Source organism: Phyllobates terribilis, unplaced genomic scaffold (genome assembly GCF_046119375.1).
Source record: "Phyllobates terribilis strain yellow unplaced genomic scaffold, ASM4611937v1 Scaffold_152__1_contigs__length_4461920, whole genome shotgun sequence".
NCBI lineage: Eukaryota > Metazoa > Chordata > Amphibia > Anura > Dendrobatidae > Phyllobates > Phyllobates terribilis.
In genome coordinates this window covers 676,276-686,450 of record NW_027362912.1, presented here as the reverse complement: position 1 = coordinate 686,450, position 10,175 = coordinate 676,276, and positions in this window count along the sequence as shown.

The following is a 10,175-nucleotide window of genomic DNA, read 5'->3' as shown; positions in this document are numbered from 1 at the left end:
GGCATCAAACACACATGTATATTCATAGAAAGCAGCACCGACAGGAGCATCAGTACTGCATGCAGGATTAGAGCGCCATCTAGTGGCACTATAAGAATATTCCTAGTGTGCTAAAATGTCGCTCTATTATATCCGGCACAGGGTCGTACACAATTTTAAATGCTTTGGATATCGGAAAAAATTACTTTAAAAAAATGATGGAAAAACCCTTTTAAAAAGACACAGAAAGCAATAAGGAAAAAGCACAAACAAAAGAAGTGGTGCTGAGATGGGCCGGCTGCAGTTTATGCAGATCCTTGGGTGACAAAGTGCATGTGGGATAATCTTCACTTTTACAATTTGTTTTTTATCCTTGCCTTCTAAAAGCTATAAAACTTTTTTTCCCAGTAGATTCGTTGTATCTGGGCTTTTTTTCCAGTAGATTCGTTGTATCTGGGCTTTTTTTCCAGTAGATTCGTTGTATCTGGGCTTTTTTCCCAGTAGATTAGTTGTATCTGGGCTTTTTTCCCAGTAGATTTGTTGTATCTGGGCTTTTTTCCCAGTAGATTCGTTGTATCTGGGCTTTTTTTCCAGTAGATTCGTTGTATCTGGGCTTTTTTCCAGTAGATTCGTTGTATCTGGGCTTTTTTTCCAGTAGATTCGTTGTATCTGAGCTTTTTTTCCAGTAGATTCGTTGTATCTGGGCTTTTTCCCAGTAGATTCGTTGTATCTGGGCTTTTTCCCAGTAGATTCGTTGTATCTGGGCTTTTTTTCCAGTAGATTCGTTGTATCTGGGCTTTTTTTCCAGTAGATTCGTTGTATCTGGGCTTTTTTCCCAGTAGATTCGTTGTATCTGGGCTTTTTTCCCAGTAGATTCGTTGTATCTGGGCTTTTTTTCCCAGTAGATTCGTTGTATCTGGGCTTTTTTCCAGTAGATTCGTTGTATCTGGGCTTTTTTCCCAGTAGATTCGTTGTATCTGGGCTTTTTTCCAGTAGATTCGTTGTATCTGGGCTTTTTTCCAGTAGATTCGTTGTATCTGGGCTTTTTCCCAGTAGATTCGTTGTATCTGGGCTTTTTTCCCAGTAGATTCGTTGTATCTGGGCTTTTTTTCCAGTAGATTCGTTGTATCTGGGCTTTTTTCCAGTAGATTCGTTGTATCTGGGCTTTTTTCCAGTAGATTCGTTGTATCTGGGCTTTTTTCCCAGTAGATTCGTTGTATCTGGGCTTTTTTTCCAGTAGATTCGTTGTATCTGGGCTTTTTTCCCAGTAGATTCGTTGTATCTGGGCTTTTTTTCCAGTAGATTCGTTGTATCTGGGCTTTTTTCCAGTAGATTCGTTGTATCTGGGCTTTTTTTCCAGTAGATTCGTTGTATCTGGGCTTTTTTTCCAGTAGATTCGTTGTATCTGGGCTTTTTTTACAGTAGATTCGTTGTATCTGGGCTTTTTTTCCAGTAGATTCGTTGTATCTGGGCTTTTTTCCAGTAGATTCGTTGTATCTGGGCTTTTTTCCCAGTAGATTCGTTGTATCTGGGCTTTTTTTCCAGTAGATTCGTTGTATCTGGGCTTTTTTCCAGTAGATTCGTTGTATCTGGGCTTTTTTCCAGTAGATTCGTTGTATCTGGGCTTTTTTCCAGTAGATTCGTTGTATCTGGGCTTTTTTTCCCAGTAGATTCGTTGTATCTGGGCTTTTTTCCAGTAGATTCGTTGTATCTGGGCTTTTTTTCCAGTAGATTCGTTGTATCTGGGCTTTTTTTCAGTAGATTCGTTGTATCTGGGCTTTTTTTCAGTAGATTCGTTGTATCTGGGCTTTTTTTCCAGTAGATTCGTTGTATCTGGGCTTTTTTCCCAGTAGATTCGTTGTATCTGGGCTTTTTTTCCAGTAGATTCGTTGTATCTGGGCTTTTTTCCCAGTAGATTCGTTGTATCTGGGCTTTTTTTCCAGTAGATTCGTTGTATCTGGGCTTTTTTTCCCAGTAGATTCGTTGTATCTGGGCTTTTTTTCCCAGTAGATTCGTTGTATCTGGGCTTTTTTTCCAGTAGATTCGTTGTATCTGGGCTTTTTCCCAGTAGATTCGTTGTATCTGGGCTTTTTTCCCAGTAGATTCGTTGTATCTGGGCTTTTTTTTCCAGTAGATTCGTTGTATCTGGGCTTTTTTTCCAGTAGATTCGTTGTATCTGGGCTTTTTTCCCAGTAGATTCGTTGTATCTGGGCTTTTTTCCAGTAGATTCGTTGTATCTGGGCTTTTTTTCCCAGTAGATTCGTTGTATCTGGGCTTTTTTTTCAGTAGATTCGTTGTATCTGGGCTTTTTTTCCCAGTAGATTCGTTGTATCTGGGCTTTTTTTTCCAGTAGATTCGTTGTATCTGGGCTTTTTTTCCCAGTAGATTCGTTGTATCTGGGCTTTTTTCCCAGTAGATTCGTTGTATCTGGGCTTTTTTCCCAGTAGATTCGTTGTATCTGGGCTTTTTTTCCCAGTAGATTCGTTGTATCTGGGCTTTTTTCCCAGTAGATTCGTTGTATCTGGGCTTTTTTCCAGTAGATTCGTTGTATCTGGGCTTTTTTCCCAGTAGATTCGTTGTATCTGGGCTTTTTTCCAGTAGATTCGTTGTATCTGGGCTTTTTTTCCAGTAGATTCGTTGTATCTGGGCTTTTTTTCCCAGTAGATTCGTTGTATCTGGGCTTTTTTTCCAGTAGATTCGTTGTATCTGGGCTTTTTTTCCAGTAGATTCGTTGTATCTGGGCTTTTTTTCCAGTAGATTCGTTGTATCTGGGCTTTTTTTTGCAGTTAGAGCTGTAGTTTTTATAAATATTTTCTGATCTTTTTATTACTTTTCTTGGTGAGGCAAAGTGAACAAAATAAACTCCAGAGATTCAGCCGCTTCATCTTTTTTCTTCTTTTTCATTCCATCATCCTCTCGATAGGATTTCTAGAAGATATTTTTTTTAGTTTTAACACGAACAGATGTGGTGAAGCCAAAAATGATGTAACGGGAGAATTTAACTTTGCAGGCTCAGGTCACCGAAAACATCCAATGGCTTTACCGCTACAGTGTAGAGTAAAATGACCAATCTGATATTAATCCCAGTTATGGGACGGGCTTCATAGTTGTACAATCATGGAAGACATGGAGGCCTTCAGTAGGATCCTTGGCTGTCAAGACAATGCCATTGCCACATAACACTCATATGATTGATGACATGACATGGCTTTATAACTGATGGGGAGCCGTACCCCTTCAAGCCCACTGATTCTCAGAAAGAGGGGGATGCTGTCTTTGCCTGCACAGCGGCCCCCTAAGGCTATGTGCCCACGATGCAGAAATGCTCCGGTTTTTTCCTGAACATTTCTGTATCTCCCTGGCATGTGGATTTTATATGCGTTTTTTTCAGCCAGGGACAAGCGTTTGTCACGCGTTTTGCACATGCGATTTCGCATGCGGGTGGTCAAGCGCTTTCCAAAAGATTTTAGCATCACATGGAAAAGTGCTTGACAACTTAGTCACACTATATAAATCCATGCAACCGGATTAGCAGGATCCCCCAACAATTTCTTAAGCAATGAGAAAATGCAGTCCCTAATGATGTCCTCTGACAATAAGCGGATGACGGACAGCAGATGCATTGGGTTCTGCATTTCTTGGAGAATGGGATGGGGCAGCTTCTGTCTTCTCAGTGATACAATCAGGAAGGAGATGCAGCGTGAGACAATCCCTGTCTACATCTTTGATCTGATCATCAATACAGAGGGCTGATTGGTGAAAACAGAGGGAAAGGCTAATTAAATTATTTAAAAAAAACTTAGTTTTTCGGCTGGCACTTTCTCTGGGGTCAGTATGCCAACCTCATTGACTTCATAGCACTTGCCAGAGTGGGCAGACACGATTTATTGCCTTTACACACGTCACCTCCACACAGGGCGATGCGGCTACGACGCCTCTGTAGTGATCAAACGTGGAGTCAAACAGCAGGGCTTTAAGAGGGCTGCCCTTTTCAATCTTGGGACTAAAACACAAAAATAAGACATCCTGTTAAGGGGGATAAAGGTAAGTAAACCGCGTTCAGTCCAGAGTGATGAATTCCAAAAGACAAAGTTTATTCCGCCATCACATAACGTTTCGACCTGTTATAGGTCTTTATCAAGTATATACAAAGACATACAGGGATACTGATCCCCTTTAAGGAAAATCAGTGGCCAGAACCCTTTAAATTCCCCTTAAATGGTCCAAAACTGAAACTGTGGGAACAATATAATCCACTTAGGGTTCAGCAAACTTACAGTCAAGGGTTTGATAAAATGATCTACACCCTTGTGTCTCTAGAAAGCATAGCGTACGTTCACGTGCTGAAAATGCCGACCAGTGCTGGAGTGAGCAGAGGTCCGCAGCTTGTGACACTCCTGCTGTAGTGAAACTACAGGTCCCAGCAGACTGACGGTCTCTCATCAAGTTATGCTGGGAGCCGCAGTTTCACAAATAGTGCTAGAGGATCCATGTCAGAAATATGAGGCTGCCACTAGGGTTTCTCCCACAAATATGTAATCGGACGTGGAGCAGATCTGCACGTGGATGAGCCATATTCTCTATCTGTGAACATACTACTCCTTCACTCAGATTCTAAGTGGTTCTGCAGCGCATCTGTGCAGAGCAAGCTGTCAATCAAAATCCAGGCCGGGTTTACAGCCGTCGCCCCTGATATAGCGAGCGGTGCTGTGATCCAAGACTGTAGCCGCTCCGTGCACAACGATGAGTGAAGGCCGGCGGCTGCAGGGAGGAAAGAAGTTAATTTTCTCCCGGTACCTGGACTATCAATAAGGCGGCCGGGCAGCATTGTAACAATATTTATCTGCAGATTAACCCTATACCTGCAGGTACATAGCATTTTCCAGGGTGACAGGTTCCCTTTAATAAACAGAAGATGGATAGAGCCGCATTAGTCCGTACTCTCGGTGGAAGCCTCCTGACAACTTCTTGAAGAACACTTTCCACATTTGTTCCAAGCTTCCCCGACATCTAATAGAAATAAACAGAGAAATGAATTTCTTAATACAGTTTAGAACTCGGCTACAACGAATCAGAAGAAATGAAACCTGTTTGAAGCTGACAAGCAATCAAGCCCCTCCGTAAGCCACACAGAACATGGCTACTTATGTCATCTGCAGGTGATTAAAGGAACCTGTCATGCTGAAATGGTATAAGATCTGTAGGGGATGTTGTAGAGCAGAGAAGTTGATCAGACTGATAGACATATCTGTGGGAAGAGAGTCAGCAAAACTGGCATTTTATGCAGTGAAAAGTCCTGCCGTATGTACACTAGTCCAGTGGGCGGTCCTACTAAGTGATTGACAGTTCCCTGTATGACCATGCAGGCAAAGATAACTGTCAATCACTAGTAGGACCGCCCACTGGACTCATCTGTACAAACAGCAGGATTCCACTGAATAAATTGATACAGGAAAAACATCTATCTTTGTACCGTATTAGCCAGTAGATAGAAGAGTATTTAGATTTGAGAGTCCTCAGTGGTTGATACCATCTTTTCCGTTAGCCATTAAAAGGTAACAAATTGCAGGCTTTCCAGACTACTCAGGTCTCAGGTCTGCCTGATGAAGAAGCCGGAGTAGTCTGGAAAGCTTGCAATTTGTTACCATCTTTTCAGTTAGCCATTAAAGGTATCAACCACTGAGGACTCTCAAATCTAATGAATAAATTACAATTTATACTGAATCTTCTCCCACAAACCTATATATCGTTCTGCTCAGTTTCTCACGGATAAAACCTGTACATCTGAATGGGGCTTTAATGTTGTTATTACAATCATGTAACCGCAGATCACAAAATCTTTCATATGATCATTTTTTTAACACCTGAAACCCCAATGGGTCGTTCTTAGACCTGTGTGGCTTACCAAGCCCAATTTCTAAAAGTTGCAAGAGTGCTGTAAAATAGGAAGCTGCACATTTCTGCGCAAAAATGATGCGTCACAAAAGTTTTTTTTTTAACACCAAAAATTGATGTAAATTCCTCGCTACATTGCCCCTTTTCCAGCCACATTTTGTAGAAAAAAATAAAAAGACAAGGTACAGACAGCGGAGTTAAATTTGCCTACAGGAATGATTTTGATCTGGAGCGCATCGTACCCGGATACAGTCACTAGCGGGAACGTCAAACATCTTCTCAATTTGTTTCTCCACCCTTTCCGGATCTGCATTCTTCAAGTCTATCTAAAAGAATTAGTATAAATACTAATTATTTATCAAAGCTGGACAACATCTAGAAACCATATAAGAAAACTGGCTTAAAATATAGTGTGAACAAGAGTTTAGGGAGAGATGTACAACTGGCACTGGCCTATAAAAGGGATTGTGTAATCGTACAAAACTAGCAAAAATGTAAAGCGCCTGGAAAACAAGGAACGTGCAATTTACCTCTTAGTAAAATCCTATGCTTTCTCAAGAACAGAGGAATTTTAATTTCATATTTATTTTTAATCAAACCATTTTTATTGAAAAACTGCAACTACAAATGTTCCATCTTTCAAATAACATACATGACATAGTAATTCCATAGTAAAAATATGAACAAAGTATCTGAACTTCAATTCCCATAACCCACCCTAAACCCAAATCCCAACACTCCAGAGAGAACCATTTTCAGGGCAGTTCTAGAATAACGGACTATAGCATTCGTAGAAGGGGAAGAAGATAAAAAAGTGACTAACAAAGGGGTAGCAGCGTTTTAATGTTATCATTTACTGCTTGATGCCTGAGCCGGGGAGTGCACGCTTGAAAACTGTTGCAGGCTGCTGTAATCACAGGACACAAGCAAACAGCATGGCATTTCCTATCAGCAGGGAGGAAGTAAAGGGCGACAGTAATGAAAGTCTCCTCCTACTCCGCTCCATATTGAAATGAATAGTGTGCATCCTACAAATGAGATGCATACAGCAAACAATTGATTTTCCATACATAGGTTTTGAGTTGACCACTGGATATACACATGTGTATCACTAATTACCAGAACTGGAAATCGAAAAAAAAGACGAGCAAGTTTGGGGTGAATCCTGCCTTCATTACTGCACAGCCGCTCAGAGGGATCGGTACTAGGAACAGCAGGAGTGCCGGCGATGTTCACAGATTTACCTGCTGCGGGACTGAAGGAGTCTGATCGCGCTCGGCTCGAAGCTTTTTACCTTGTTTCCGATAGGAATAATTGAAAGCTGTGCTTCAAAGGCGAGGAAGAAGTTTGCCACCATCTATTAGAAAATCAACAAACTTAGGATAGAAACAATATGAACATATACCCTGCTATAAGTAAGTAAAAAGCAATAGGAAATATATATAATATAGGGTACTTAGTAAACATGTTGTTTGATTAAAAAAAAAAAAAGCCATCCCACCAGCACCAAGGTGTACCCAGTCAGTTATGTGAAGTATATAATAAAATACACTTTAGTACAATATTAGTATCTTGTCCCTTTAAATCTGCTGCTACTTCTGTCACCATGGTAACTGCATTCATACTCAGCCAATAGGATTGCTCGGTTTGAATTAGAAGAAAAAAAAAAAAAAAAGTCCTATATGGTCAGTTTGTTCCATCTCATCTGAGTGTGAAGACAGACACCTGCGATCAGCGAGATTATAGGTATAAGACGTGATATAATATAACGGACGGAGCCGCATCCCATCACACGCACTCAGCGACCACAACTGACAGGAATCAGCACATTTATCAGAGGAGAAGTCATTATTCCCCAACACATGATAAGTGACAACTTCTAGATCTGCTGGGAACCCAACTAATCCCTGCTAGTACCTCCCCGGCCACCGCTCCATTCATTCTCTATGCAGGAGAAAGCTGAGTACAGCGCCCCCCATAGAGAATGAACGGACCGGCGGTTGAACATTTGCACTTCGCTCACTTCTATCTATAAGTGCTGTTCTGCTGATTGGGTCATAGCGGCCAAACCCACCGATCTAAGAGTCATCACCTATCCAGAGATCAGTGAGAACTTGTTCCAACTAGACATCCCCTTTAATGGAAGAGATCACATATCTAACAGCCAATCCTATTCATTCCCAATCTTCCCTGTGCCCAGTAATGCCCCTGGGTATATCGCCAATATGAGCCAATCACCAAACCCTCTGCTGACTGTTCCCCATGTTTTATAGATTTTGGATCCGTTTCTACAAGAGAAGATATCAGCGGCCTCCATGGGGATGGGTTACTCTGCCAGCGATGGAGCAGGTAGTATCCACCAGCCTGTGATATCTCACCTTCCTCCATATTCTGCTGTTACATGCGTTTCTTCAGCTTTACCCCTTCCCAACAGAACCAATTGATGTTTTTTTTCTGTTTTTTCCTTGGCTTTTTCCAAGGGCTATAACTTTTTCATGTCTGTCCACATAGTGTGAGGTCTTGTTATTTTGCAGGACGAGCGGTACTTATAAATCCCACCATTCATTTACCACATAGTACTAGAAAACGGGAAAAAAAGACCAAGTGCAGTAAAAGTGCGAGGAAAAAAAAAGCCTGACCCTGTTTATCTGGGAAGGGTTTTAACGGCGTACATAGTGTGGTGAAAATGACCTGGTAATAGGATCCTACTCCTCAGTGTGATCACAGCAAGACCAAACTTCTCCAAGAGTTTTGGCAAAAGAAAAAAACTTCATTTTTTCTGAGACCCGTAACATTTTCGTTTTTCGGGTTGATGGAGCTGTGTGGGGCTTATTTTTTGAAGGGCAAGAGGACTTTATTGATAACATTTTGGGACACATATGACATGGTCATCGCTTCTTACAGGGTTTTCTGTAGTATTGTGCCGAACGAAAAAAATGCAATTTTGGCTTTTTGAATTTTTTTCTGTGTTCACTGATCGTTTGTTTTTTATATTTGGATAGATTGTATTTCTCTGAAAGAGACCATACCACAAATGTGTATATTTTTATTATCTTTATTTTTAGTGGGAGGTGAGTTGAACTTGTGGGGTTTTAATATTTTACACTTTTTTTTTTTTAATTTTCACTGCATTTGTATACATTATCTGATTGCTTGTGCTATATACAGCGATACCACAGTAATGCTCCATATAGCAAAATCACGGTCTTCTTTACAGCCCAAATGAAGCTTTATGATGACAGGCACGGAGGCTTCAGCAGACCCCCGGATGTCATAGCAGTCCATCTGCACCCTGTGATCGCGTCACAGGAGCGCCGGTGGGTGCATGGAACGATGCGTCCCAATGCCGGCGCGCTGTTAATGCTGCTGTTAGTGATTGACAGCAGCACTGAACAGGTTAACAGTGGTGGGCAGATCTTCGCTCCACTCGCAGCTCTTAGAGGCAGGTCCTGGTTGTTTGTCACAGCCATTATCTGCCATGTACGGGGCGAGCTGACTCTGCTCCATACAGTCATGGCCAAAAGTTTTGAGAATGACACCAAAATTATATTTTCACATGATCTGCTGGCCTCTGGTTTTTATTAGTGTTTGTCTGATGTTTATATCACATACAGAAATATAATTGCAATCATATTATGAGTACCAATAGGTTATATTGACAGTTAGAAAGAGTTAATGCAGCAAGTCAATATTTGCAGTGTTGCCCCTTCTTCAAGACCTCTGTAATTCTCCCTGGCATGCTCTCAATCAACTTTTGGACCAAATCCTGACTGATAGCAGTCCATTCTTGCATAATCAATGCTTGCATTTTGCCAGAATTTGTTGGTTTTTGTTTGTCCACCCGTCTCTTGATGATTAACCACAAGTTCTCAATGGGATTAAGATCTGGGGAGTTTCCAGGCCATGGACCCAAAATCTCTATGTTTTGTTCCATGAGCCATTTAGTTATCACCTTTGCTTTATGGCAAGGTGCTCCATCATGCTGGAAAAGGCATTGTTGGGCGCCAAACTGCTCTTGGACGGTTGGGAGAAGTTGCTCTTGGAGGACATTCTGGTACCATTCTTTATTCATGGCAGTGTTTTTAGGCAAGACTGTGAGTGAGCCGATTCCCTTGGCTGAGAAGCAACCCCACACATGAATGGTTTCAGGATGCTTTACAGTTGGCATGAGACAAGACTGGTGGTAGCGCTCACCTCTTCTTCTCCGAATAAGCTGTTTTCCAGATGTCCCAAACAATCGAAAAGGGGATTCATCAGAGAAAATGACTTTGCCCCAGTCCTCAGCAGTCCACTCCCTGTAC